Source organism: Lepidochelys kempii, chromosome 19, assembly GCF_965140265.1.
Source record: "Lepidochelys kempii isolate rLepKem1 chromosome 19, rLepKem1.hap2, whole genome shotgun sequence".
In the NCBI taxonomy this organism is placed as follows: Eukaryota; Metazoa; Chordata; order Testudines; family Cheloniidae; genus Lepidochelys; species Lepidochelys kempii.
In genome coordinates, this window is record NC_133274.1 from 12,396,533 (window position 1) to 12,421,720 (window position 25,188).

At 50.2% G+C, this 25,188-nt stretch overlaps 1 protein-coding gene across 6 annotated transcripts in view; it reads left to right on the forward strand.

The window, feature by feature from the left end:
• Positions 1 to 20,247: 20,247 nt before the first annotated feature.
• Positions 20,248 to 25,188, forward strand: part of EPB41 (erythrocyte membrane protein band 4.1) — a 187,742-nt gene continuing 182,801 nt past the window's right edge. For 2 of the 6 annotated variants that reach the window (XM_073317254.1, XM_073317261.1), the window contains exons 1-2: positions 20,292 to 20,381; positions 21,974 to 22,055. The gene's annotated coding sequence lies outside the window, so the exon portion shown is untranslated. Of the gene's footprint in view, positions 20,382 to 21,973; positions 22,056 to 25,188 lie in introns of all 6 variants that reach the window. The other 4 variants (XM_073317262.1, XM_073317263.1, XM_073317288.1 and 1 more) reach the window with 3 other exon arrangements.

The window sequence follows — 25,188 nt, forward strand, 5'->3', positions numbered from 1 at the left end:
AACCCACCCACCTGAACTCCTCTGTGGATGAATGGTCCCCGGAGGGCCACTGGCAGCATAGTAGGGGATGTGTCAAAGCAGGGAGTTGAGAGGAGCTCCCTTCTAAACAGGGGCAAGTCTCAGCTGTATGACCAATCACTGGCCATTTTCAAACCCAAGGATCTCTGCCATTGGTCCATGTTGGAGTCCTCAGAGCCCCAGGATCTTTGCCATTGGTCTGTGCTGGAGTCCTCTAAACAGATTAATTCCCCCCCCCCCGCCCCAAGGAATGCTGCCAGTAAGTCACGTCCATCCAATATCTCACTGACTCTAAATAAGAGGCAGGGAGACCCAGGCTGCCTGGCTGAGTGAACCAGCCCCTGGATCTGGGGGTCAGGAGACACGATTTTGGTCCCAGCTCTGCAACTCACTGGGGTATGTGACTTTGGGCAAATCACTTCATCTCGCTGAGCCTCTGGTCCTGCCTCGACAAGGACAGGGCCTGACATGATCCCCGCTGATGTGGATAGCACAGTGCATGCGCAGAGAGGTGCCGGCCTGTGCCCCCAGCCCCCAAGGCCAAGGTGATGCTCGTGCTATGCTAGCATCCTATCATGTAAGTGTGTGTGAGACAAGATTCAGTTGGTGCCAGCCCTGCGGTGCACGCGGAGGCAGCTATTTGCCAGACATGCTTCCTGCGGTGTTTAATGCTGGGATGAAAATGAACCTGGGAGCAGATGTGGCCAGAAGTCAAGGTGAAGAGGGGGAGTTTTATGGGGGCTTAGCAGCTTGCGAATGGTAGTCACTATCTCATCGTATTATCCAAAGGCGGTTCTCCCCTGCACCTCCACTCTCTTTTAATACTTACAGGAACCATTTACCAGAGGTCACGTGGGTGAACCTTGCATGATGCTGGCTGGGACAGAGGAAAGGTCCTTTTCTGTCCTATAAGCTTTGCTCTCCCCCATCTCTTTTGGGGGAAGGCTCTGCAGCTACGGCCCCTTTGGAGACAGGACAAGTAAGCTGGCAGCAGGGACAAATCCCCCACCTCCCTGATTTACTGTGTATAACCAGGCCCGATTTCCTTCTCACTCTGGCTGGTTTTACACCATCCACTTCCATCGATTCCCAGGGGGCCGCTCCTCATCATGCCAGCCTAAGGGACAGCAGAATTGTAACGTTCTCTGTCAAGGTGAGGCACACCGACTCCAGACACTCCCAGAGTTCAGGGATGTTTAGAGCTGGATCTGGCCCAGGCGACTGACCCTGTGAATCACTCATTGCTGAGTGTGGGGAGGGGGACCCCTTCCCAATCCATGTCCCACCAGACCCTGTCTGGGTACCCTTTCCTCTCTGTGCCTCTGCAACTGTCTCATGCCAGCCTCACAATCCCACACTGCACTGCTACCTCCATCCCATCGCCAAGCTGTCTGCTCCTAGGGTTGGGAGGGGAGATCAGGAGCTGCTGCTTCTGGCACAATCCCACCCATTCCCCCGCTCCTCACCCCTAAGTACCAGAGAAGTCAAACAATAATCTGGCATTTTCTTATAGTGGTTCCCAAAGCACGTTGGAAGCAGGAATTTCTTCACCCACCCTGGCATGCCACCCCTTCGAGCGGACCGTAGCAGGTGTTGTCATGCAGAGCAGCTTGCACACTATCACAGGGCAGGAAGGAGAGGTGCGGGAGCGCGGGGGGCATAGAGGGAAGCAGATCAGATCATCCATGCTGAAATCTGGCCAGGACGCTGGGCTAACACCGTTACTCTTGTTGGACGTGCCCACGGATCTTTGATGACCACGAGTAGTTGCAGCCTGTGTCATCCCTGAGCTAGAGTCAAGGAGCAATACGCTGGTGGCTCCTGGCTGCCGGCGACATGGGGGCAGGTGAGGAGCTTGTCTCTGTTCTCAGTGGGCGTGGGGCACCACACGCAGAGACTGCCGGGGGGCACCAATACATGACGTGACAGAAATTGGCATGTCTGCTTCTTGTGATTAGGGGCTCCTGGAAACAAGCCCCTCACCCCAGCAAGGGGAAGACAGGTGAGGAGGATGGAGGAGGAAGACAGAGGAACGGAGAGGGGGCCGGCTCACTGGGAAAGGGATGAGTGACCCGCTTTGAGTATAGGGTCTCTAAGAACCCGAGTCTGGAGTCACTCCTCATAATAAAAAAAACCCTTAGAGACTAACAAATTTATTTGGGCATAAGCTTTCGTGGGCTTATACCCAAATACATTTGTTATTCCCTAAGGTGCCACAAGTCCTCCTCGGTTTTTTTTTGCTGATACAGACTAACACGGCTCCCACTCTGAAACTCCTCATAATGTCCATGAGTTCTCGCTCTCTGTTGTGTACAGTCAGTGGCCACTAGGTGGCAGCAGGCACCTCACTAGCCGGGACTCGGGTTCTCGTGGGGGGCTGAGATGGGGGACACGGCTCCTTTGTGTGGCTGCCACCTAGCGAGCCTTCCCGATTCTGAAGTCAGATTTCAGATGAGATGCCCCCTTTGAATGCGCTGCGGCCTGAACCCCAGGGCGGTTCTGGAGGGCTGGTGAGGGGTTAAATAGTCCGCTGTAGCTTCGGTGTCAGCTTCTTTAGCGACAGGTACAGCCCCAGTAATGGAGATGCCTTCACTCCGGAGCAAAGTGGGAGTGGTATATGGGTGCACGCTCACAGGGCAGCCCCACGCCTGGGCTTGTCTACACAGGGGAGTTATTCTGGAACAAGGTAGGGTGTGAACTTAAAGTGCTGGAGCTATTCCGTAGTATGAGTGTCCAGGCCGGGGGACTATTCTGGTCAATATCCCTATGTTGAAAAGCCCCCAGCTTCCCCCCGCAGGTTTTACCAGGGGTACTGAGGTGCTCAGCTCCCTGGCTTGGACTGGAGTGGAACATGCACATGGGACGTGTCCTTGGGGCAGCTGTGAACTGAGGGCTCCCGCCCTCACTTACCTCGGTGACTTTATCACTTTAGCCCAAACCACCTCCTTACTGCGTGTGTGGGGTGATATTCTGGGTGTGTCGCCAGGGCTCTGACTGGCTTGGCTGGGGATAAGAGAGCTGACGGAGTGGCTAGGCATTCTCCACTGTGCCCTTCACCCTGCAGAGCAGGCCTCTTATCAGCCTGCCACACCTGTCCGCTGGGACGGTGTCACTGTCAGTTGCAGCCCGCAGCTCAGTGGAGCTGAAAACAGGCTCTGGGCTCTTTCCTTTTTCCTCCACCGGGGCCCCTGGGGGATGGAGCTGTGCAAACATTAGTAAAGGCTCCTGCAGCTGCCCCTCAAGGCAAGCTGCCCTCGGCTCTGTCAGCCTGGCCAAAGGTGGGGCTGAGTGTTTGCATACCCCATACAGGAGGGAGATAGATAACTGGACTCCACTGGCTCCTAACGCTTTAATAATAATAACGAATGCTACGTATCACATACATAGAGCTTTGCATGCCCGAAGTACTAACTAGCAACACTCCTGCCCCTTGGAATATAGAGAAATATACCCAGGTCTCAAACAAGGCACCTGTAATGATGCTATGGTAGGCAAGGCTGTACAATGCTGGCTATTCTGTCTGTGTATCCTCTGAGTTCTGCTGGATGGAATCTGAACAGCTCAGTGGTGTGCTATAGACCCTATACTGCTGGTAGCTTGTGGAGAATCTCTGTTAGCTCCAGTTCTAGCCATGCTGCCATTGTGAAGTCCCAAGTAGCTGTGGTGTGCAGCACGTTGACAGCTGTGGACCCTTGCTGGTGATTATTACAGTCTTTTGAAAAGAGAACAAGGCCTCCCTCAGCAGGAATACATGGCAAAATGAGGACAGATCCATAGATAGACATTTCCCTTGCTGTGTCTGAGCCTGCAGCTGGAGATGCTCATCTGGCTGGAACGTGGTGTCATCTGTGATGCTGATATCTTAGGATACCAGCGGCAGAGGGTAAATTGGCTCTTATATTAGTCATTGTAATGGAAGATAAGCTGACATTTCTACAGTGCCTTTCTGCCCATATGGCTTTACAAGCTGAGGAGGTCAGAATCAGTCCACCAAGCCCCTGAAATGCAGCCACCTCTGGAGTAGAGCGCAGACAGTTAGGCCAGGAAACGAGGAATACTGAATTGAGTTAAAACTGTCAGGGGGATTTCAGAGAGACAATGCAATTGCCCAGTTAGAATTTGGCCAGGACACCATGGCTAGTGTCCCAACAGTTGTGAAAAATACCATGGGCTCCTTAATGACCACAATTGGTCAGGACCTCTTGTCGTCCAGCAGCACAGCACGGCCCCCCCTTCTGGTGGTCCCAGTTCTGCCCTCACTCAGAGGGAAGCACACCACCTACAGAATCACCAAAGCCACTTCCCGGCGACTCCTTCATTTTCCTTGGAAACTGTTTTCTTTATTTAGATGGAATGTATGGGACAAAGGTGTTAGCATAACCCACCATTATCCACCAGTGGTCAGCCTGCTTAGCACCAGGGCAAACACACCATTAAAAATCCTTTTAGCCTTTTATTAGAAGGAAAAACGGTCAAGGGTTTGAAATGTAAAGTGTAACGTCCCTTGTTTCCTTTCCCTTTAGCTGGAGAGAGTTTTAGAAGGAAAAGCCCCTTGTTTGAGATGGTACCAAAGATGGTAACAAAACTGGCCTTTTGGGGAGAAGAGAAGAAGGTAGTTGAGGTGGCTGGATCGGTTGTTGTTGCCGCTGTTATTCATCTGATTCTGTTTCATCCCAGGTGGGATTCATTCAACCAGGTGGCAATGTCATCTAGGTGCCTCTCTCTGGTCAGGACATCTTTCAGGATTAGATTGAAAAAGGCCTGGGGTCCCATGGTGGATAAGCCACTGGGCCAACGGGGCCCATGCTCATAGGCCCTGGCCAATTGGGGGGGCCTCGGAAAAATGGGCACCCCTGTTCCCCGACCCACTCCTCCCACCTGGTGCTCCTGCACACCAACCCTCCATGGCAGGACTGCCAAGTGCGCGGGGGAAGCCTCTGTGCCCCAACCCCAGTCCCCAGCAGGACCGCTGGTGGTGGGAGGGGTCTGCAGGCAGAAGGGGTGGGGAGGGGCCGCCACTTGCTCAGGCCCAGGACCCCAACAAAACCCTAATCTGCCTCTGCTGGGGTCCCAAAAGATTGTGGGGTACCAGCCATGATGGTGCAGCTTGCTCCAGTAACCAATTTTCACCCCAAAGTCTCTTTTTTTAAGGATTCCAAAAGGGAGCGATGGGTGGACAATTAGGCCTAGCTTCTGACATACCAATTTTGGTTCACTGATTTCTGGTCCCACATTGTTCTTGTTCAACAGACACAATCTGAACACAGTCCTTGAGTTATATCAGGCGGCCTTTTTGTTTGGACTAATTCAGTCTTTCTGTCTCCCTTTCGTACCCTTTCCCATCAACACTGGTTGTTATAGGTTATTGTGATGTCGTATGAACTTTCACTCACTTCCTACAGTGAAACTCACAATTAGGGTAACTTTTCAGGCTCAGTTATCACAAGACCACCCAGCCAGGTAGTGACCCGCCCTGCCTCCGCTTGGGCTGTAATCTAGTCCCTTCTCCCCTGTTGAGGTGCTGCACTGCAAACTGGATTGTGTCACTTGGGCCGTGTCTCTCTAGTCCAGCACTGTGGGTGAACAATTACCCAGTTTAATAATTCAGGTTCTGAGGCAAATGGGCCTATGAGCGTATCAGTGATTCAGGGAGAGCCCTGTGCCAAACATCCAACGGTGATCTTTCAAGCCAGATTTTGGCCCAATAAGCTCATATTATTGCGGTGTGGGGACAGGTAGAGCCTTTCATTTTCAGTGGTGATTTTTCTGAGAGAAAGAAAGAAGCATGTGAGGGTTGTAAAGTGCGTTTTGTAAAATGCTTTAAGACCCTTGAATGAGCAGTGCTGTGGCCGAGACATTATTCGTGTCTCCTGCCTTTTGGAGCAATAACAACATACTCTAGCTGTGTTCTCACCTATTCCTCTTTCTAGATAGCATCTGTAGGGTTTACTCCTCATCCCTGGGCACCCAGCAGGATAGCTGCTATCTGTCAGCATTGCATTGCACCCAGAAGTAGGGTTGAGCCAGGCTCTTTGTGGGTTGAGCCAGGCTCTTTTATTGCCTGTGGCTGGAGGCAGCTGCTGATTTTTCGGATGCTGCAGTCCACAGAGGGTTAATTGCTCTGCCAGGCGGCTAGACGACCCTGCCCTAGTTAGTTTGATTTCCCAAGTGACTGCTTTGGGGCTGAGTGGCAGCAGCCAGCAGCCGGAGCCCGTTGTGGTCCTCCAGCCAGACAGTCCCCCATCAACATTCAGGCAGCGTTGCAGAGGCCAAAGGGACAAGCCTATCTCTCCTGTTCCCTTCCAGATGCTCCATTTGCTGAGACAGCCAGGGTGATTGGGGGTCATTTGCTGGGAGAGCTGACGGTAGAGCTCTGTGACTCTCCCAGCAAAGGGATCTCCCCCCTGAGCATTTCTACTCCATGTGCTGTTCCCTATATGACACCTGCCAAGGCGTTCCCCTTATTTGCCGCATGGCCTGCTTGGGAGGACACCTCGGGGAGTGATCACTCACGGCTGCAAATGGTGATGAGCTAGGAATCGATTTCCTTCAAATATTGCAGGGTAGTGACGTGTCTATCAAAGGTTTCAGAGTAGCAGCCGTGTTAGTCTGTATCCGTAAAAAGAAAAGGAGGACTTGTGGCACCTTAGAGACTAACAAATTTATTTGAGCATAAGCTTTCGTGACCTACAGCTCACTTCATCAGATGCATGCAGTGGAAAATACAGTGGGGAGATTTTATATACACAGAGAACATGAAACAATGGGTGTTACCATACACACTGTAACGAGAGTGATCAGGAAAGGTGAGCTATTACCAGCAGGAGAGCGGGGTCGGGGGAGGGGGGCAGGGGGCGGGAACCTTTTGTAGTGATAATCAAGGTGGGCCATTTCTAGCAGTTGACAAGAACAGTAGGAGGGGAAATAAACATGGGGAAATGGTTTTACTTTGTGTAGTGACCCATCCACTCCCAGTCTCTATTCAAGCCTAAGTTAATTGTGTCCAGTTTGCAAATTAATTCCAATTCAGCAGTCTCTCATTGGAGTCTGTTTCTGAAGTTTTTTTGTTGAAGAATTGCCACTTTTAGGTCTGTAATCGAGTGACCAGAGAGATTGAAGTGTTCTCCGACTGGTTTTTGAATGTTATAATTCTTGACGTCTGATTTGTGTCCATTTATTCTTTTACGTAGAGACTGTTCAGTTTGACCAATGTACATGGCAGAGGGGCATTGCTGGCACATGATGGCATATATCACATTGGTAGATGTGCAGGTGAACGAGCCTCCGACAATGTGGCTGATGTGATTAGGCCCTATGATGGTGTCCTCTGAATAGATATGTGGGCACAGTTGGCAACGGGCTTTGTTGCAAGGATAGGTTCCTGGGATAGTGGTTCTGTTGTGTGGTGTGTGGTTGCTGGTGAGTATTTGCTTACGGTTGGGGGCTGTTTGTAAGCAAGGACTGACCTGTCTCCCAAGATCTGTGTGCGCCTATCAAAGTGAGACACCGATGGTGCAGGCAGGTGCTGGCAAAGCATCCTCAGTCCTGATCTCTGCAGCCCCCCAAATCCCAAACTCCCTACACAGCTCTGCCAATGCCCCTCAATCCTGAGCCACAGCCTCCGCTGCTAATCCAGTCCTGGGCTCCCCCTGCGCAGAACAGCCTCTGCGTCTCTCTCCTGGCTGGCAGCCCCCAAGCTATTCCACGTCCGGAAACTCTCCTGGATAGACTGCTAGCCCCAAAATGGTTCTCACTGGCAAATACAATGCGCACTCGTCTCTAGGACTCAGGCAAAGTGTCTCTTGCCCCATCCTATTCTCCAGGCCGCATGCCAAGTCGTGATGCAGCTTTTCTCTCAGCCAGCCAACCTAGCCCGGCTTGTCAGATGCAAAGGGAGTAGCTCTGTTCTTGCCAGACTGGGTAAGCAGGTATGAAACAGAGGTGGCATCAGGGCACCGCGTCACTCATGGCAAAGCAGGTAAGAGAGCAGGGAGGCGGTTTCTGCACCTGAGAGTGCCTCCAGGGTCAGAAACATCCTCCCAGGGAGTTTTCCCACCTGTCACCTGCTCCCATGAACAGGAGGAAAAGGGGACTAAGATGATGAGCAGGCTGTTATGGGCACCAGAGTGTGCATTGTGAGCAGTGGATCCTCTTCATGGCGGGAGCCAGACTCACAGGGACTGATTCTCGTCTTCTGGTGCAGATCCAAAGTAACTCCATTGACTTCAATGGAGTTATTCTGCATTAACACTGGTGTCCACACATAGGCCCGGGTTTGGTCCTGGTGCCAAGCAGATGCAGCTCCATTGGCTTGAACAGGAGTTGCACCTGATTACACCCGGGTGAAATTTGGCCCCCAGAGTTTCAGTAGATTTCCAAAGTTAGCCCGAGATTTGCTCCTGTATTTTCTCTCTCTATCTCTCCTCTTTCACTCATGCCCCCCACCTACATGTGCCTCCAGCTAGGACTCCAGGTAAACAGCTGCTTCTGCAGAGCAGACACATATCCTTGGCCAATTAATCTTCCTCTGGTGGTGAGAGGACCCACTGCTGCCTGCCATGGCCAGAGGGCCCCTCTTATGTGTGGGCAGCCTGCAGGCCTCTAGCAAGCTTCCCACACCTTGGGCTGTACAAGGGGGGCCATGACACGTGCCCAGGCATCAGTGGGATTACTCTGCCCCGCAGAGCTAAGTTCTTCTGAAACTGTTCTATAATTAACAGATTTCAGAGTAGTAGCCATGTTAGTCTGTATCCGCAAAAAGAAAAGGAGTACTTGTGGCATCTTAGAGACTAACAAATTTATTTATTATTCATCGGATGCATTCAGTGGAAAATACAGTGGGGAGATTTTATATACACATGACGGCATATATCACATTGGTAGATGTGCAGGTGAACGAGCTTCTGATAGTATGGCTGATGTGATTAGGCCCTGTGATGGTGTCCCCACCATCAACCTCAGCCTGGACCAGTCCACACAAGAGATCCACTTCCTGGACACTACCATGCTAATAAGCGATGGTCACATAAACACCACCCTATACCGGAAACCTACTGACCGCTATTCCTACCTACATGCCTCCAGCTTTCATCCAGACCACACCACACGATCCATTGTCTACAGCCAAGATCTACGATACAACTGCATTTGCTCCAACCCCACAGACAGAGACAAACACCTACAAGATCTCTATCAAGCATTCTTACAATTACAATACCCACCTGCTGAAGTGAAGAAACATATTGACAGAGCCAGAAGAGTACCCAGAAGTTGCCTACTCCAGGACAGGCCCAACAAAGAAAATAACAAAACGCCACTAGCCATCACCTTCAGCCCTCAACTAAAACCTCTCCAACGCATCATCAAGGATCTACAACCTATCCTGAAGGACGACCCATCACTCTCACAGATCTTGGGAGACAGGCCAGTCCTTGCTTACAGACAGCCCCCCAACCGTAGGCAAATACTCACCAGCAACCATACACCACACAACAGAACCATTAACCCAGGAACCTATCCTTGCAACAAAGGCCATTGCCAACTGTGTCTATATATCTATTCAGGGAACACCATCATAGGGCCTAACCACATCAGCCACACTATCAGAGGCTCATTCACCTGCACATCCACCAATGTGATATATGCCATCATGTGCCAGCAATGCCCCTCTGCCATGTACATTGGTCAAACTGGACAGTCTCTACGTAAAAGAATAAATGGCCACAAATCAGACGTCAAGAATTATAACATTCAAAAACCAGTTGGAGAACACTTCAATCTCTCTGGTCACTCGATTACAGACCTAAAAGTGGCAATACTTCAACAAAAAAACTTGAAAAACAGACTCCAACGAGAGACTGCTGAATTGGAATTAATTTGCAAACTGCATACCATTAACTTAGGCTTGAATAGAGACTGGGAGTGGATGGGTCATTACACAAAGTAAAACTATTTCCCCATGTTTATTCCCCCACCCCCCTTACTGTTCCTCACACGTTCTTGTCAACTGCTGGAAATGGCCCACCTTGATTATCACTACAAAAGGTTTTTTTTCCTTTTTCTTTTTTCCCGCCCCCCTCTCTCCTGCTGGTAATAGCTCACCTTACCTGATCACTCTTGTTACAGTCTGTATGGTAACACCCATTGTTTCATGTTCTCTGTGTATATAAAAATCTTCCCACTATATTTTCCACTTTATGCATCCGATGAAGTGAGCTGTAGCTCACAAAAGCTTATGCTCAAATAAATTGGTTAGTCTCTAAGGTGCCACGAGTCCTCCTTTTCTTTTTATAATTAACAGAGGCTCCTAAAACTGGTACGGAGGCCGATGCCAAAAATCCCACCAGGGTCCTCCTGTCATGCTGACAACATCTGCTGTATTGATTACAGAGCCCTCTGCCAACAACCCTCCTCCCCCATGATCTTCGCCCCTTCCCCCTCTGCTGGGAGCCAAGGGAGGCTCAGCAGCTCTCCAGAATTAGAGCACTGCTCCCACCCACTGCGGTTCTGCTTGCACCGGGGCCAGCGCCAAGATCCAGCCTCTGGGACCGAGCTGACGGGCCCCACCCACTGGGTAGCATACAGATCGCCGCCCTCCTGGCGGCTTTAGAAATCACATGACCTCCTCGCCAACCAGTTGGAGTTCAGGATTGGCCATCGTGCATAAGCACTCTGTTTTGCTCAGCATCCCCTGGTGAATTTCATGCAACGAGGGGGAGCCCTGACTGGCTGCTGAGGGGGTCATGCCCTCCCAGCCAATTATCAAAAGATGCATTAAAAATAGTGGTGAGAATATTAACTCTTAAAATGAGAGTGAGAGAGTCTGAGCACAAAGCTACTGATTAGCATGAGAGCTCCTCTTTGCTACACGGGTCTCTGGCCCATACGGCTCATGAGATGACCCGGATTCCTTAGAGTTACCGCTAGTGAGAGACATTGATTTGTCCAAACAGGACGTACTGTCTTCCAGTACTACGGAGCTTCTGCTTTATTTTCACACAAGTTCACAGGACTCCATTTTTTACCCATCTATAAAAATTTTCATGACACTTCTGCAGTGAAAGATGGCGCCCAGAAAAAAATACTTTCCCTTGCTAGGGACCTCAGAGTGTTTTACGTCGTATGGCATACTGGCACCTCTCTCCGAATGCTTCCTTCTTCTCCAGCATCTCAACTTTCTTTCTTTCTTAATTTTTTTTAAAGTCTCTAGCTTGTATGGTTGCAAAGAAAATGTCAAAAATGTGACCTGGATGTGAGGGAGGTAGAGAGGGTTCCTTGAGTTTGCAGAGGACATGTGAATTGTCGCATTCATCTCAGTGAGGTGCTAACTCTGATGTGCAGGGCTGATCATGGGAATGCCTGTTTGTTACCTCGGTTCCTCATGCAGCAGAGGAGAGGGTGAGGCACAGATCTGCGCTGCTTTCTGGGAGGAATGGCTCCTTCTGGTGCCACAAGCTGGGTGGCGTTTGGGAGATGGCACCACTTATTTTTTTAACGCCCATCACGAAGGACCCTGGGCCAAGAAGCCCATCAGAGCCCAGGGGGATAGTGAGGCCCCACTGAGGGGAAGCCAGGCTCAAGGCACCCAGTGGAGTTCAGAGAGCTGCATGAGCACATTGTAAACAGCCACACAATCTACTCTGAGCAGCCTCTCATTCTGGGGACTCACCTGAGCTGAGCTTATTTTGTGGGAGGAGGCTGGACAAGTACCACCTTCTCCCCCTCCCCACAATTCAACCCCTGCTTAACAAACATGAGTTAACCTCACAGCCACCACAAGGAAGGAAATATTTTAAGGCACTGGCTAGTGTGTGCGCCACTGCCCTCTAATGGACCAAAGTGGAACTGCTCAGCCATGTGTCATGGGCCCTATTTGGCTAACAGCTAATGAAGATTCTCCTTTCATAGGCTTGGGCTGTTGAAGCAAGAAGGTCTGAGTTCTGACCCTGCTATGGCTGTGCAGTTCCTCGTGGACATGGCCTAGCACAGGGGTGGGCAAACTACAGCCTGGGGGCCCTTCACCCATTTTAATCCAGCCCTAGAGCTCCTGCCTGGGAGTGGGGTCGGGAGCTTGCCCTGCCTCACGCGGCTCCCAGAAGTACTGGCACATCACCCCTCTGGCTCCTATGCGTAGGGGCAGCCAGGGGGCTCCGCATGCTGCCCCTGCCCCAAGCACCGCCCCTGCAACTCACATTGGCCAGCAAATAGGGCCAGTGGGAGCTGCAGGGGTGGTGTTTGCAGACGGGGCAGCACGCAGAACTGCCTGGCTGTGCCTCCATGTAGGAGCCAGAGGGGGGACATACCGCTGCTTCCGGGAGCTGCTTGAGGTAAGCACCGCCTGGAGCCTCCACCCCTCACCCCCTCTCATGCCCCAGCCCTGATCCCCCTCCCACCCTCCAAACCCCTCGGTCCCACCTTCTTGCACCCCAGAGCCCGCACCCCCAGCTGGAGCCCTAACCCCCCCACACCCTGCCCCAGCCTGGAACCTCCTCCTGCACCCTGGACTCCTCATTTCTCGCCCCAACCCAGAACCCGCACCCTCACCCAGAGCCCTCACAGCCCTCACCCACACCCCAACCCCCAATTTCGTGAGCATTCATGTCCCACCATACAATTTCCATACCCAGATGTGGCCCTCAGGTCAAAAATTTTGCCCACCCCTGGCCTAGCAGAATGACAGCTGTGACATCTTCGGTGATTCTGGATTTGTCAGTGTATCACCCCCGTTTTACACACGGGGAAGCCAAGGCATGGAGAGGGAAAGGGATCACCCGATTCCCAGAGAATCAGTAGCAGAACCTGGAACAGAGCCCAGGGGGCCTGAGCTTAATCATTGCTTTACGGCCTAATGAAAGCTCATTTGCTCAGAGCCCTCCACTCAAAACTATTGAGTGGCAGAGGAAAGAGAACAAGGGGCTTGGTGCTGGGTCAGCTCAACTGCGCCAAACCCTGTTGGCCTGCCTCTTGCTAGCTCGCCCCCTGTTTGTGTTTGTTTTGTTTTCAGCATAAGCCCTTTCCCCCTCCGTCAGCAGAGTTGTTCGCTGACTGGCTGGGACTCAGCTGGTTGGACAGTTCATGCACAAAGCTGATCAGTCCAGAGGCTGCTGCAGCAAGCTCCGGGCCAGCTTCACTCGCACAATGCTGGGCACAGGCATGGCTCCCCACACTGCAGGAAGGGCTGCCAGGGCCACTCGGACACATAATTTGCCATGATCACCCTAAGTGCCGAAGAGGGACGAGTCCTATTACAGCATCTGCTGGGCAGGCCAGGAGAGTTGTCTCTAATGCATTTATTAGTGCACTAGTTTTAAATGGGCCAAGCAATGGGATTTCCATCACTTCCCTTGGGAGATTATTCCACCTCAACCCTTCTCTTTCATCTGAGGCTCTCCCAGCATTTCTAATGGTCATTTTCCCTTCTCCAGGCTACAGCACCTTCTATTAAAGATCTCAAAGGGCTTTACAGAGGAATGCATTACACCTCACAGCCTCCCTGTGACATAGATAACGACATTTATCTCCCTCTTGCAGGCAGGGAAATGGGGCCCGAGAATTGAAGTGACTTGCCAGTGATGAAGCAGTGAGTGAGTGGCCAAGGTAGGAAAAGAACTCGGGAGGCCTCACTCCCTGGGAAAGTTTCTCTGAAGAAAATATAGGTGACTGCACAACGACTTGGGAAATTGAAATTCTGGAGAATGAAATTTAAGCAGTTTCTGGAGGGAAAAATAGGATTTGATTCCAGTGGCCAAGATTTTGAACCTGCAGTTAGGCTCTTAAATACATCCAGAGAAGCAGGTTGCTTTTCAAACGTGCTGAGTGCTGGGCAGTGTCCGATGAAGCCGGTGGAGGTACAAAACCAGCAGCGATGAAAGGACAGTCAGGCCCTGAGTAAGCAAATAGAGCAGCTGTTCTGCACCCGGTAACAACTCACACACAGCCGCCCTTGGCCACTGGAACGTGTCTGACTGAGAGAAGATTGCAATGGTAAATGAGTAGAAGCAAACATAACAGTTCTGCTCCTGCTCTCGCTTACCCCTGTGATTCTCTATTGCCCTGTATCAGGTTAAAATGAGAGCAAAGCAGGTGTGAACCCCTCTCTTCACAGGTATAAATGGCCACAGATATACCCTGGTGTAACTCTACTGACTTCAGAGGCATTCCTCCTGCTTTGCACCAATGTGAGATCACAATCAGACTCACTAGGTTTAGGGGGCTGCAGGCAACCGCACAAGGGATTCCTGTAAGTAACCTGTGACTTTGTCATCAGATCCAGGGTCAAATTCAGTGGTGAGGCAAATGGTGGTGTAAGTTATTCATCTCCACCTTGTGCAAAGTGGCTGTAAAATGTTACCTCAGAATTCTCCAGTCATTTACACTGGGCAGGGCATTTTATGCTTTTTCACAAGTGTATGGCAGTGGAGAATCAGGCCCAGTGGGTGTAAGTGGTAACTGGTCGTTCGCCAGGTGATACCAGATTTCAAGGCCTTGCAGGTCAGTTTTCCTTAGAGGGAGAAATCAGTGATGCAGAGTCAGCTTATTTTCCTTGTGTGTATTGTTTATTTACACTATCTACTCCAGTCCTGGAACAAAGGTGGCTCTAAACAGCATGCATGCCATCACCCCCCTTTCAGAAATCTCAGCTGTATGCCAATGCCTGATTCCCAGGAAGCCACTGTGTCCCAAGAGTTGGCTGCGGGTAGAGAGATTAAAACTGAGAGGTAACTCTTGCTGTTTGCAACAGCTCCCTGCAAAAATGATCTCAACAAAACCAACAGAAATCATAGGCGCAGGAACTAGGGGTGCAGGGGGTGCTGCAGCACCCCCAGGTTTTACGTGGGGCCAGCGCCAGGCCTCCACTCCCCAGCGAGGGGCTCAGGTCCCCATGCCCTGCTCCCTGACCATTGGCCCTGAGCCCAGGGCCACACTTTCAGTCCTGCGCCTGGGCTCTGCTCTTGGAACATTGGCCCCACTCCCTGGCTCCGTGCCCGGGGCCCTGCACCCGGCTCCACACTCCCAAGGCTCTGCGCCCAGGGTCCCAGCCACTGGCCCCACGGCCAGGGCTCTGCTACTGGCCCGGCATGCAGGGCCCTGGCTGCGGGCCCATTGTCTGGGGCTCCGCTACTGGTCCTGTGTCCGCCCCAGCCTTTGCCCCCTTATCCTCCCATCCCAGAGAAACAGCACTGCTCCCGGCCCCGGCTGGGGTGTGTGTGCAGACAGGGATAAGGGAGCTGGCTTTCAGCACCCCCACTATTAAAAGGGTTCTAGCACCACTGACAGAAATACAGCATTTCTTAGAAGACTGTGCACTTCTCGCATGCCAGGAAAAATAACTAGCAAGACTGTGACAGTCTTATGAGTGTAATCTGCACAGTGAAGGGATGAGATAGCAGATGCCGAAATAAATGTTGACCTGAGGGTGTGATGTAAAGAGGGGGGGGTTGTATGTGTAGTGGGGAAGCTAATGTATTTGCCCTTTAACTGCCCTCCTGTTAGTTGCTACCATGGGAGTTGCACTCCTTTGCATCAGTTCTTCCTTTGGCTTGCTCTGTCCATGGTATCTGGATAGATGTTGGCTGATTCTTCGGTAAGGACTCTGTGTCCACATAGCTGCAACCATCATGGAAGATAATTTAATAAGTGACGGTGGCAGGCAATATCTGGCTCTCACTGTGCCAGACGTCATTTGGTGAGGCCATTAGACTTACCTTTGGTTGATTTCAAGAAGGGGGCTGTGGGCCTTTAACTTTCACCTGGCCTGTTGGAGACTGGCAACACGGGGCTTGATTTAAACTCCCTTCTGAAGAAAGACACATCTAAGGTCCTGTCCACACACAAAAGGGAGCACATAAGGGCTTGTCCACATGGGAAAATGATTTCAAGCCTTAAGAGACAGTTAAAAAGTGGTACCTGCTGAACTGTTTCCCCTTGTGACTGGTTGGTGTGGGCAGGGGCAAGTCATGCTAGAACTGGAGCTGATTGAAGTTTGGAATTTCCATCCTGGGAGAAACGCCAGCACTGGTTTTCTTCCCAAGTCAGGAGGAAAACCTGAAATGCTGAAGACTTTTGTGCAATGAAACTTTCCAAACTATTTCCATTCAGAAATGTGGAAGGGTTTCATTTCAACATTTTTGATCACAAGGAGATGTCTCACATGCATGGTGAAGTTATTAATATTGTAACAAATCCATGGCTGCTGAGGATAGTTGTTCCTACACTGCATGTGAAATTCAATTCAACAACAGCGATAGAACTGGGGGCAGATTGGGAGAAAAAAAAAAGTGTGGGGTTTTATCCTTGACTCCACCCGCAATTCAGGCTCCACCCATTGTGACATCAAAATCATAGAATCGTAGAACCCTAGGGTTAGAAGGGACCGCACGGGTCATCTAGTCTAACCCCCTGCCAAGATGCAGGATTTGTTGCGTCTAAACCACCCAAGGCGGATGGCTATCCAGCCTCCTTTTCAAAATCTCCAGTGAAAAAGCTTTTCACAGTACTACTGTGAAATGCTTGCTGTGCTACTCAGAGTCGATTGTGAAGAGCTTCATAATATGATTGTCTCTCCCCTTTCTTGCATGCTTTGGCCAACAGTACAATTATTAAAGATGCTGGCATCACTGGACTTCAGAGTCAGCTTCCTCTTGAAATTAATAGAAGCAGGTCACTCTTCTCTTACAGCTATTGTGCTAAAATGTCTTCAGACTCATGCAGATCTCTCTGTTCGGTTTACACTTGTTTCACAGGGCTAGAGATGTAGGTCCTGATTTATCACTTTGTTGTGCCAGCTGTAAAGCCGTCATATCAGAGTGGTGAATCAGGCCAGTCAGATGTAAATGAATGTTTAGATTCTGAAGCACAAGAGGCAGTCAGCAGAAGAAAGGGCAGTCCAGTCCCAGAGCAGGACTCAGATATTTCCATTGCAAAAGCATATGCCCAGCATTCCCCTTGAGCTAGCAAAAAAGTCTGTTACCTGTTAACAGTTTAGGGTCATAGTTTAGATGAGATCAGCTGTCATTTAGGCACAAAAATAAGTGGACCAATTTTTCCAGAGAGGTCAGCATGCGGGTACCTATTGGGAGCTGGGGTGTTTGAAAATCTGGGCCCAATTATGAGTGCTGAGAATTTAACAATCTAGCCCTGAGCTCGTCTGAAAAATCCAACACATAGAAACCTCAGAGCATTTCTGATTCCATCTTGTTGAGAATCGTGCTGCACATACACACTAGCAAGCACATCACAGTAAAGTTCTACATTTCCTTTTCTTCGTGACATTCCAAGACACTTTATAAACAATATTAACCTCACAAATGTCAGTCAGTCATTCTATAGATTCATACATGGTATCGTAACTCTAAACTTAGCATAGAGCATGTGCTAAACAGAATTCTCCATCACTAACTGACAGATTTTTTTTTGCAATATGAAAAGATACAACTTAATTTGTTATATGTCTAGGAGTTTTTAAAAAAGTTTTTACAGCAGAAAAATACATTTTTGTGCCCTTGCATAACTAAAAATGCCAGTGAATGGAGTTTGCTCAGTTTTAAAAATATAGTAAGCTTTGTTCTGAAAATAGACATGGAAAATTCCAGGCCAAAATATGAAACTTTTCAGAAAGTTAGGAGTAACTGGAAGCAGGAGGTTTACGATGAAAGTTCCCATGTAATCTCAACTACAGCATCTACTACAAAGCAATAATACAAGACCACAGAAATGCAGCCACCTCTGAGGAGAAAGGTAGCAACAACCAGCACAACAGTTGGCGAGGGCAGCGGGAGCAGGACATTTTGGTGAAGGAGACAGAGGCACAGTTTTCTTATGAAGAGATCGTGAAATCGTTAATATTCACACAGAACACATGGAAGCTCAGTGGAAGGTCTCATATGAATGACTCGCATGGAACAGTTTAGGTACTATGAAAGAGTAAAAGGTGGAGAGTAACTTGCTGGGATATGAACCTCTGATTCCAAGTAGTAGCAGTATTTTGAATCTGCATCTTAGCCCACTATGCCCTCCCTTCTAACAAGTATCTGATATCACAATGCTTTGGAAGGGACGTACCATTTAATCAATTAGCCCTTACCTGGGACATCTCTTATGAACAATTAACCACAGTATCACACAATAAAGGTCAAAACATTATAGCTTAAATTAGTGGTATGGCAGCAACAATGCTGTAGAGTACTGTGGTATCATTGTATGTAAGGATGGCCACCTGAACATACTTCCAAGTTGCAGTGGTGCTACTCAGAGGACTGTCCTGCCAGGCCTTTAAATTATACGTTCAGGGGTGATACTATGTGGGGGCATGGCATCTTGATGTTACAATGCGAGAACCTTCATCCTCCAGGAAGAGTTTGACAGGCAGGAAACGAGATTCCAGACACGTCCTGTTTCCTCTAAATAAAAAAGAAAAGGAATACTTGTGGCACCTTAGAGACTAGCAAATTTATTTGAGCATAACCTTTTGTGAGCTACAGCTCACTTCATCGGATGCCCACGAAAACTTATGCTCAAATAAATTTGCTAGTCTCTAAGGTGCCACAAGTATTCCTTTTCTTTTTGCAGATACAGACTAACACGGCTGCTACTCTGAAACCTTTCCTCTAAGTGCAATTCCTGCATCCCACTAGCCTAGAGGTGCGGCCATGGTGCATTCTCCTTTGGCTGGATATGCACCCACAATTGTCAGTTGAGTCCATAGTTTAGGGGTGCTCCTGGATTCCTCACTGTCACTAGGCTCTCACATAGCATCTGCGAGTAATGCTTTCTATCATTTCCGGCTGGCGAGGAAACACCATCCCATCCTGTCAGGTGATGACCTGGCCTTAGTGATACAAACCTTTGTCACCTCCCTTCTAGACTACAGCAATGCAATATCGATGGATGTGCAGCTATCGGTCCTTAGGGAACTCCAACTAGTACAGAAGGTTGCATCACATATCCTCAGCAGCGCAGGCTACCACAAATATATCAAACCTGTTGCCCACTCTGCTCTGGCTTCCCATAGAATATTGAGCCAAGTTTAGGATTTTGGGGCTTAACATCAAGGAACTCAAGGTCCTGGTCCCAGAAAACCTAAAGAAACCTAAAGCTTTGGGATGAGCATCATGGTTGACTGCTCCACTCCTCAGGCACAATGGAACATCCTATCACAAAGGTAAAACGCTGTGCAGGAGACAGAACTTTGGGGAGGGCTGGTCTGAGACTGTGGGGTGAAACCCCGCAGGATTAAAGGACCACCCCAAACCTCCATGCCTTCCGTTCCAAGTGCCAGGCCTGCTTTTCCAACTTGCCTTCTCTAACACACACAGAGCAGCAAAGACAGGCCTGTATTAAAACCTCCTCATCTAAACAAAAAGAAAAGGAGTACTTGTGGCACCTTAGAGACTAACCCATTTATTGAAGCATGAGCTTTCGTGAGCTACAGCTCACGAAAGCTCATGCTCAAATAAATGGGTTAGTCTCTAAGGTGCCACAAGTATTCCTTTTCTTTTTGCGAATACAGACTAACACGGCTGTTACTCTGAAACTCATCTAAACAAAGCACACCCATTTCTCCTCTTGGGTAGAGGATATGAACCATTTGTGAAAGGTGTTAGTCACGTCGTTTAATCCATTATTGGAAGGTGCTGAGACCCTACGGTGAGGTAGGAGGGATAAGAATCTAGCTGTATAGAAGTGACGGGTCCAGGAATAGCTTGTGGGTAACCCACTGCACACCCCCAATCCCCATGACGATGCCTGGTCATAGCGTCCCTGCCGGGCACTGTGATGCGATTGTTGGGCTGTGGCTGCTGGGGGCTGGACTCTTGCTAGCCCAGCCGATGGCAATATTGCTCCTGCCGGACACTGAATTAGGGTCTGTTGCAAGAACGAGAGAAATTTGGGGCCCCAGAACATCATGTGTGCTGGGGCCCTGCCCCCGTCCCGTTCTCCCACTTGACCCACTGACCCATGTTCTGGGGCCCCGGGGCCAGTTGCCTCCCCTCCCCCAGCCCTGGCTATCACAGCCCCCAGCCAGGGTAGAACCTCTGCCCCTTCCTGGCTGGGCACGTGGCCAGAGCTGCCTGCCTTGGCCCCGCCCCCACCCCTGACGTCGCATCTCCACCTGCCTGCCCCGCCCACTGCAGCGGCCTCCCCGAGGTCCCGCCTTCCCTCGGCTGATAGGCGGCGGCGGTAGCCAATGGCGAGGCCCGGGGTGGGGCCAGGGCGATCTCGTGACGTCAGAAGGGGGCAGGGTTCCAGCCCGGGCAGGTGGAGGGGGTTTCGGAGCGGCCGGCGGGGAGAGGCGCCTCCGACAGGACGAGGCCAAGGGGGGCTGCCTGCGGGGTGCGCGGCCCCGCCCCGGGTGCCCGGCTCAGGTAAACAGCGGGGGGGCAGGGCCCCCTGCGGGACTTGGGGGAGGCCCGGGGGGCAGAGACCCATGGGGAGTGCAGGGGGAGTGCAGGGGGGCAGGGACCCATGGGGAGGGCAGAGGGAGTGCAGGGGGGCAGGGACCCATGGGGAGTGCAGGGGGAGGGCAGGGACCCATGGGGAGTGCAGAGGGAGTGCAGGGGGCAGGGACCCATGGGGAGTGCAGAGGGAGTGCAGGGGGGCAGGGACCCATGGGGAGTGCAGAGGGAGTGCAGGGGGGCAGAGACCCCTGGAGAGGGCAGAGGGAGTGCAGGGGGACTGCAGGGACCCCTGGAGAGGGCAGAGGGAGTGCAGGGACCCCTGGAGAGGGCAGAGGGAGTGCAGGGGGACTGCAGGGACCCCTGGAGAGGGCAGAGGGAGTGCAGGGGGACTGCAGGGACCCCTGGAGAGGGCAGAGGGAGTGCAGGGACCCCTGGAGAGGGCAGGGGGACTGCAGGGGGGCAGGGACGCCTTGGGAGTGCAGAGGGACTGCAGGGACCCATGGTTTTTCAGAGGGGGAGGGAATTAGGGGGCTGACTCTCGGATCAGCATACTCAAATCGGGCTCTGGGAGTCAGACCCCCAGAATTTCCCGGGGACTAGCAGGGAGATCGGGGGAGGGTCCTGAGAGCTGGGGAGGGGAGTTAGGGGGGTGCAGGAGAGAAAGAGAGAGACCCAGGGTGGCTCAAAGGAGGGAGGGCTGGGTGGGCAAAGGGTACCCAAGGGGGCATGAAATGCAGACTGGAGCACAGGATGGTCCGTGGGATTGCTAAGGGGAGAATACCCAGGGGAGGTGGGTGCGGGAAGAGCCCAGGTCTGGGGTTGTGCTTGCTATGCCTGCAGAGGGATAATTTGCGCTCCCGCCGCCCCCCCGCCTGTCTGCTTGCCTTGTGTTTCTAGCGGGGTATGGGGGATCGGAGGGGAGGGGGAGAAGAGATATGCCACTAGTGACTTGTTGCCTCAACTGGGGTATGCCAAACACACTGGTGGTTCTGGGAAGACATGAGGGCTCGAATGACTTTGCATCTCTGGTATTTTGGCTATGTGACATTTGCCATTACTCAGCAGTCACAGGGAATTGCTGTGCTTTGTAAGCAATGCACTTAGTTTTTAACTCTTAGACAAGATCCTGTCTGTATATGTTCAGCTTTTTCAGGATATTTTCTAGTTTTCCCAACTTTATGCACAAGGGGCTGGAAAGTTCCTGCTTGAATTTATGGGCAGCCCCTGCAGTGTGGTATCTGCTATTCTAGCCAATCTTGCCATTTCCAGCTTTCTTTCTCTCATCTTCCTGCATCCCCCCCCGCCCCTTATATAATTCTCTTTGCCTGAGTGCTAATGTTAAAATGCACTGTGAGTTTGCAGACCTAGCAAGGCAGGGAAGGAGTTGGCGCTGTGAGGGTGTGCAAGAGACCGGATTGTTGTGTTCAGAGGTACGCTCATGCCAGGGCAGCACTGCGGAATTTCTCTCTCCCTCTCTGTCTTTTGGAGAAAAACACTCCTCCTTCTGGCTGCTTGCAGACATAAACCAGCCCAACTTCATGTTGTACTTCATCCAACAGCCTCTGAAGAGGATAAAATAAACCCTGCACTGGTTGCAAAGCAAACTCTGCTAAGAGTGCAAGACTACTTTTATCTTCAACTGTGAGTAAATTCAGAAAGGCTGACAAATAACTTGTGGTGTAGGTCGCGCCAATGGCCGAGCTGTCAATAAACAAGCCTGTAAAAACTTAGTATTTGGTGAGAAGTATGGCAGAAGAATTCTGGGAGTTACGTATTCTAGTGTTGGATCAAGGAGAGCAGGGGTTCTCAAATGTTTACAAAGTATAAATAACCTCTTAATGGAGCCATTGAATTATACCTTCCCTCTCACAGCATACCTGTGACAAGTGCAGCAATTGCTTGCATGGGAAAGTCATATTTAAAATACATTCTGATGTATTTTTAGCGTCCCTTAATGTGATCGATCTGCTGGAGGCGGAGTCAGTGCCATGTGATTAACCATCCGTCTAGGGCCACCAGCAAAAGCTCCATGCATTGTGGTTTAAGCTGTGTTGGTATTTGTACCTAGATGCCATGGTGACTGGGTGTGTTATAAATACCTATGAATGTTTTAAATGACATATTGATCTATATTTAGGTTATGAGGGGATATTTTACAGTGTTGGTATATTCCACATAGTTATCTCCACCTAAAGATGCACATTGCATATTTAATGGTATATTAACTCTTTACACAGAAGAAGACTTCGGCTGACCAGCTTCCAAACACGGGGCCTGACTTTTTTCCCCAGGGGTGCTCCTTTTTCATGAGTTGTGGCTGGGCACCCATAAAACTGGGCCCAAAGGTTTTTTCAGCTACTGCATTATTTTCCCCTTTGCCCTTAGAATAAATACAAGCAGTCATGGATGGAAAGATCCTGTGTAGTTTCTTTAGTCAGCTATTAAAAACATGTAAGCCCATTGTAGCTTCCAGGAGAGAAATGCCTGGCCCCTGGGATTTAAACAGGCTGTTGAACCCAGCAGTTTTGTCCTGTCAGTTGCTGTGCAGAGAGGTCTGGAAAGATGAATCCCGTTGCCACAAAACAGAAGTAAGGGAAAGCCCTGTCCATCCCCAGCATTCACCCGTGCATGGAACGTACAGCCCAGTCCTGCACCACTAAAGTCAGGATTGCCGTTGATTTCTATGGAAGCAGCAGTGAACTCTTGCACAAAGAGAGAGGCTTGGTGGGGTTAACTTTTCTGCATTAATACCAGGCTACAGTGCCACTCTTGCTGCCTTTGTAATCCATCCCCTGCCCTTATAAACCCTTACATTGGGGTGCAACAGGGTGTGCACGGTTGCTGTGCTCCAGCATGGGAGTGAGTGGATGCCACATGAGGGAGAAAACTAGGTTTAGCACTAACTAATCTTTCAAATTCATCAGTCAGAAGTTTTGAGCCCCTTCTTGGCTGCTCCTGGGCTGGTGAGGGTTCAAGGTTAAAAAAAAAGGGGGGGGCAGGGTCATGTCTGGAGAGGCATGGGGTCAAGTACGTGCCTCCTTGTGCCAATGAGACACTTGTTACACTGCAGTTAAAAACCTGTGTTTGGCCCATGCCAGCTGGCTCGGGCTTGGGCTAAGGGGCTGTTTAATTGTGGTGTAGATTGGTCTCCAGGACCCTGCGAGGTGGGAAGGTCCCAGAACTGGAGCTCCAGTGTCTAAACCAAACAGCCTGCAGCACGAGCGCTGGGAGCATGGCATGGGCCAGCTGCGGGTGTCCAATTGGAGTGTAGACATACCACTGTTACATGATCCCCCTCCTAGTCCTCATTTCTGCTATCGGGGAGGAGAAACTTGGCAAGCATACTGCAGTGTCTGTAATGCAGGACTGAGGTTCTGTGTGTTCCCTGTTCTGCTCAGCACTATTGACCCAGCCTTTCCTTTATACAGTGCTTGGCATGTGCCCTAGGCAGGATCAAGCCCACTATGTGCATTCACAGAGGTGAGAATACTGAGACTAGAGACCTGTGTGTGGGTTGAGCGAAGGGGAGTCTCATCTTCTTTATTTCAGTGTTTGGCTGTCTAAACAACCACAGTCCATACGCTCTTGAATCGGTAACAAAAATGCAGGGCTACTCCAGTGGACAGTCACTGAACTCAATTATAGTTTCTCCTCAACCAGTTTCTTTCAAGCTTGGCAGCTCCCTGGCATTCTTCACAAAGCACTAGGCACATGCTGCTTCTAAACTGTAATGCTGAGTTACCCAAAGAATCTGGATTCCTCGAAGCATGAAATGACTCTTCTGTGTTTTCATAATGTTTTGAATTGTTACTTTCTCTCTCACCTACCTCTTTTTTAAGCAAAACTTCATCCCAAAGGCCAACCTTTGTAGCGAGTGCCTGACAGTGTCAGCTTAGAATGAAAGGTTTCAGAGTAGCAGCCATGTTAGTCTGTATCCGTAAAAAGAAAAGGAGGACTTGTGGCACCTTAGAGACTAACCAATTTATTAGAGCATAAGCTTTCGTGAGCTACAGCTCACTTCATCGGATGCAAGTGAGCTGTAGCTCACAAAAGCTTATGCTCTAATAAATTGGTTAGTCTCTAAGGTGCCACAAGTACTTCTTTTCTTTCTTAGAAGGAAAATAATTTCTGATCCATGGCCTGAACTGCTAGTGTGATGTTATCATAACTGCTGCCTCTTTGATTTTAGCCAGAGAGACATAGCAATTGTCTAGAAGCAATCTCTAGTCATATTACACCAAAGCTCAAAGTATGCCAGTGTATTCATTTGAAGTAGATTTCATAGATACTAAGGTCAGAAGGGACCATTATGATCATCTAGTCTGACCTCCTGCACAACGCAGGCCAAAGAATCTCGCCCACCCACTCCTGTGAAAAACCTCACCTATGTCTGAGCTATTGAAGTCCTCAAATCGTGGTTTAAAGACTTCAAGGAGCAGAGAATCTTCCAGCAAGTGACCCATGCCTCATGCTACAGAGGAAGATGAAAAACCTCCAGGGCCTCTTCCAATCTGCCCTGGAGGAAAATTCCTTCCAGACCCCAAATATGACGATCAGCTAAACCCTGAGCATATGGGCAAGATTCACCAGCCAGATGCTACAGAAAATTCTTTCCTGGGTAACTCAGATCCCACCCCATCTAACATCCCATCACAGGCCATTGGGCCTATTTACCATGAATATTTAAAGATCAATTAATTACCAAAATCATGTTATCCCATCGTACCATCTCCTCCATAAATTTATCAAGTTTAATCTTAAAGCCAGATAGATC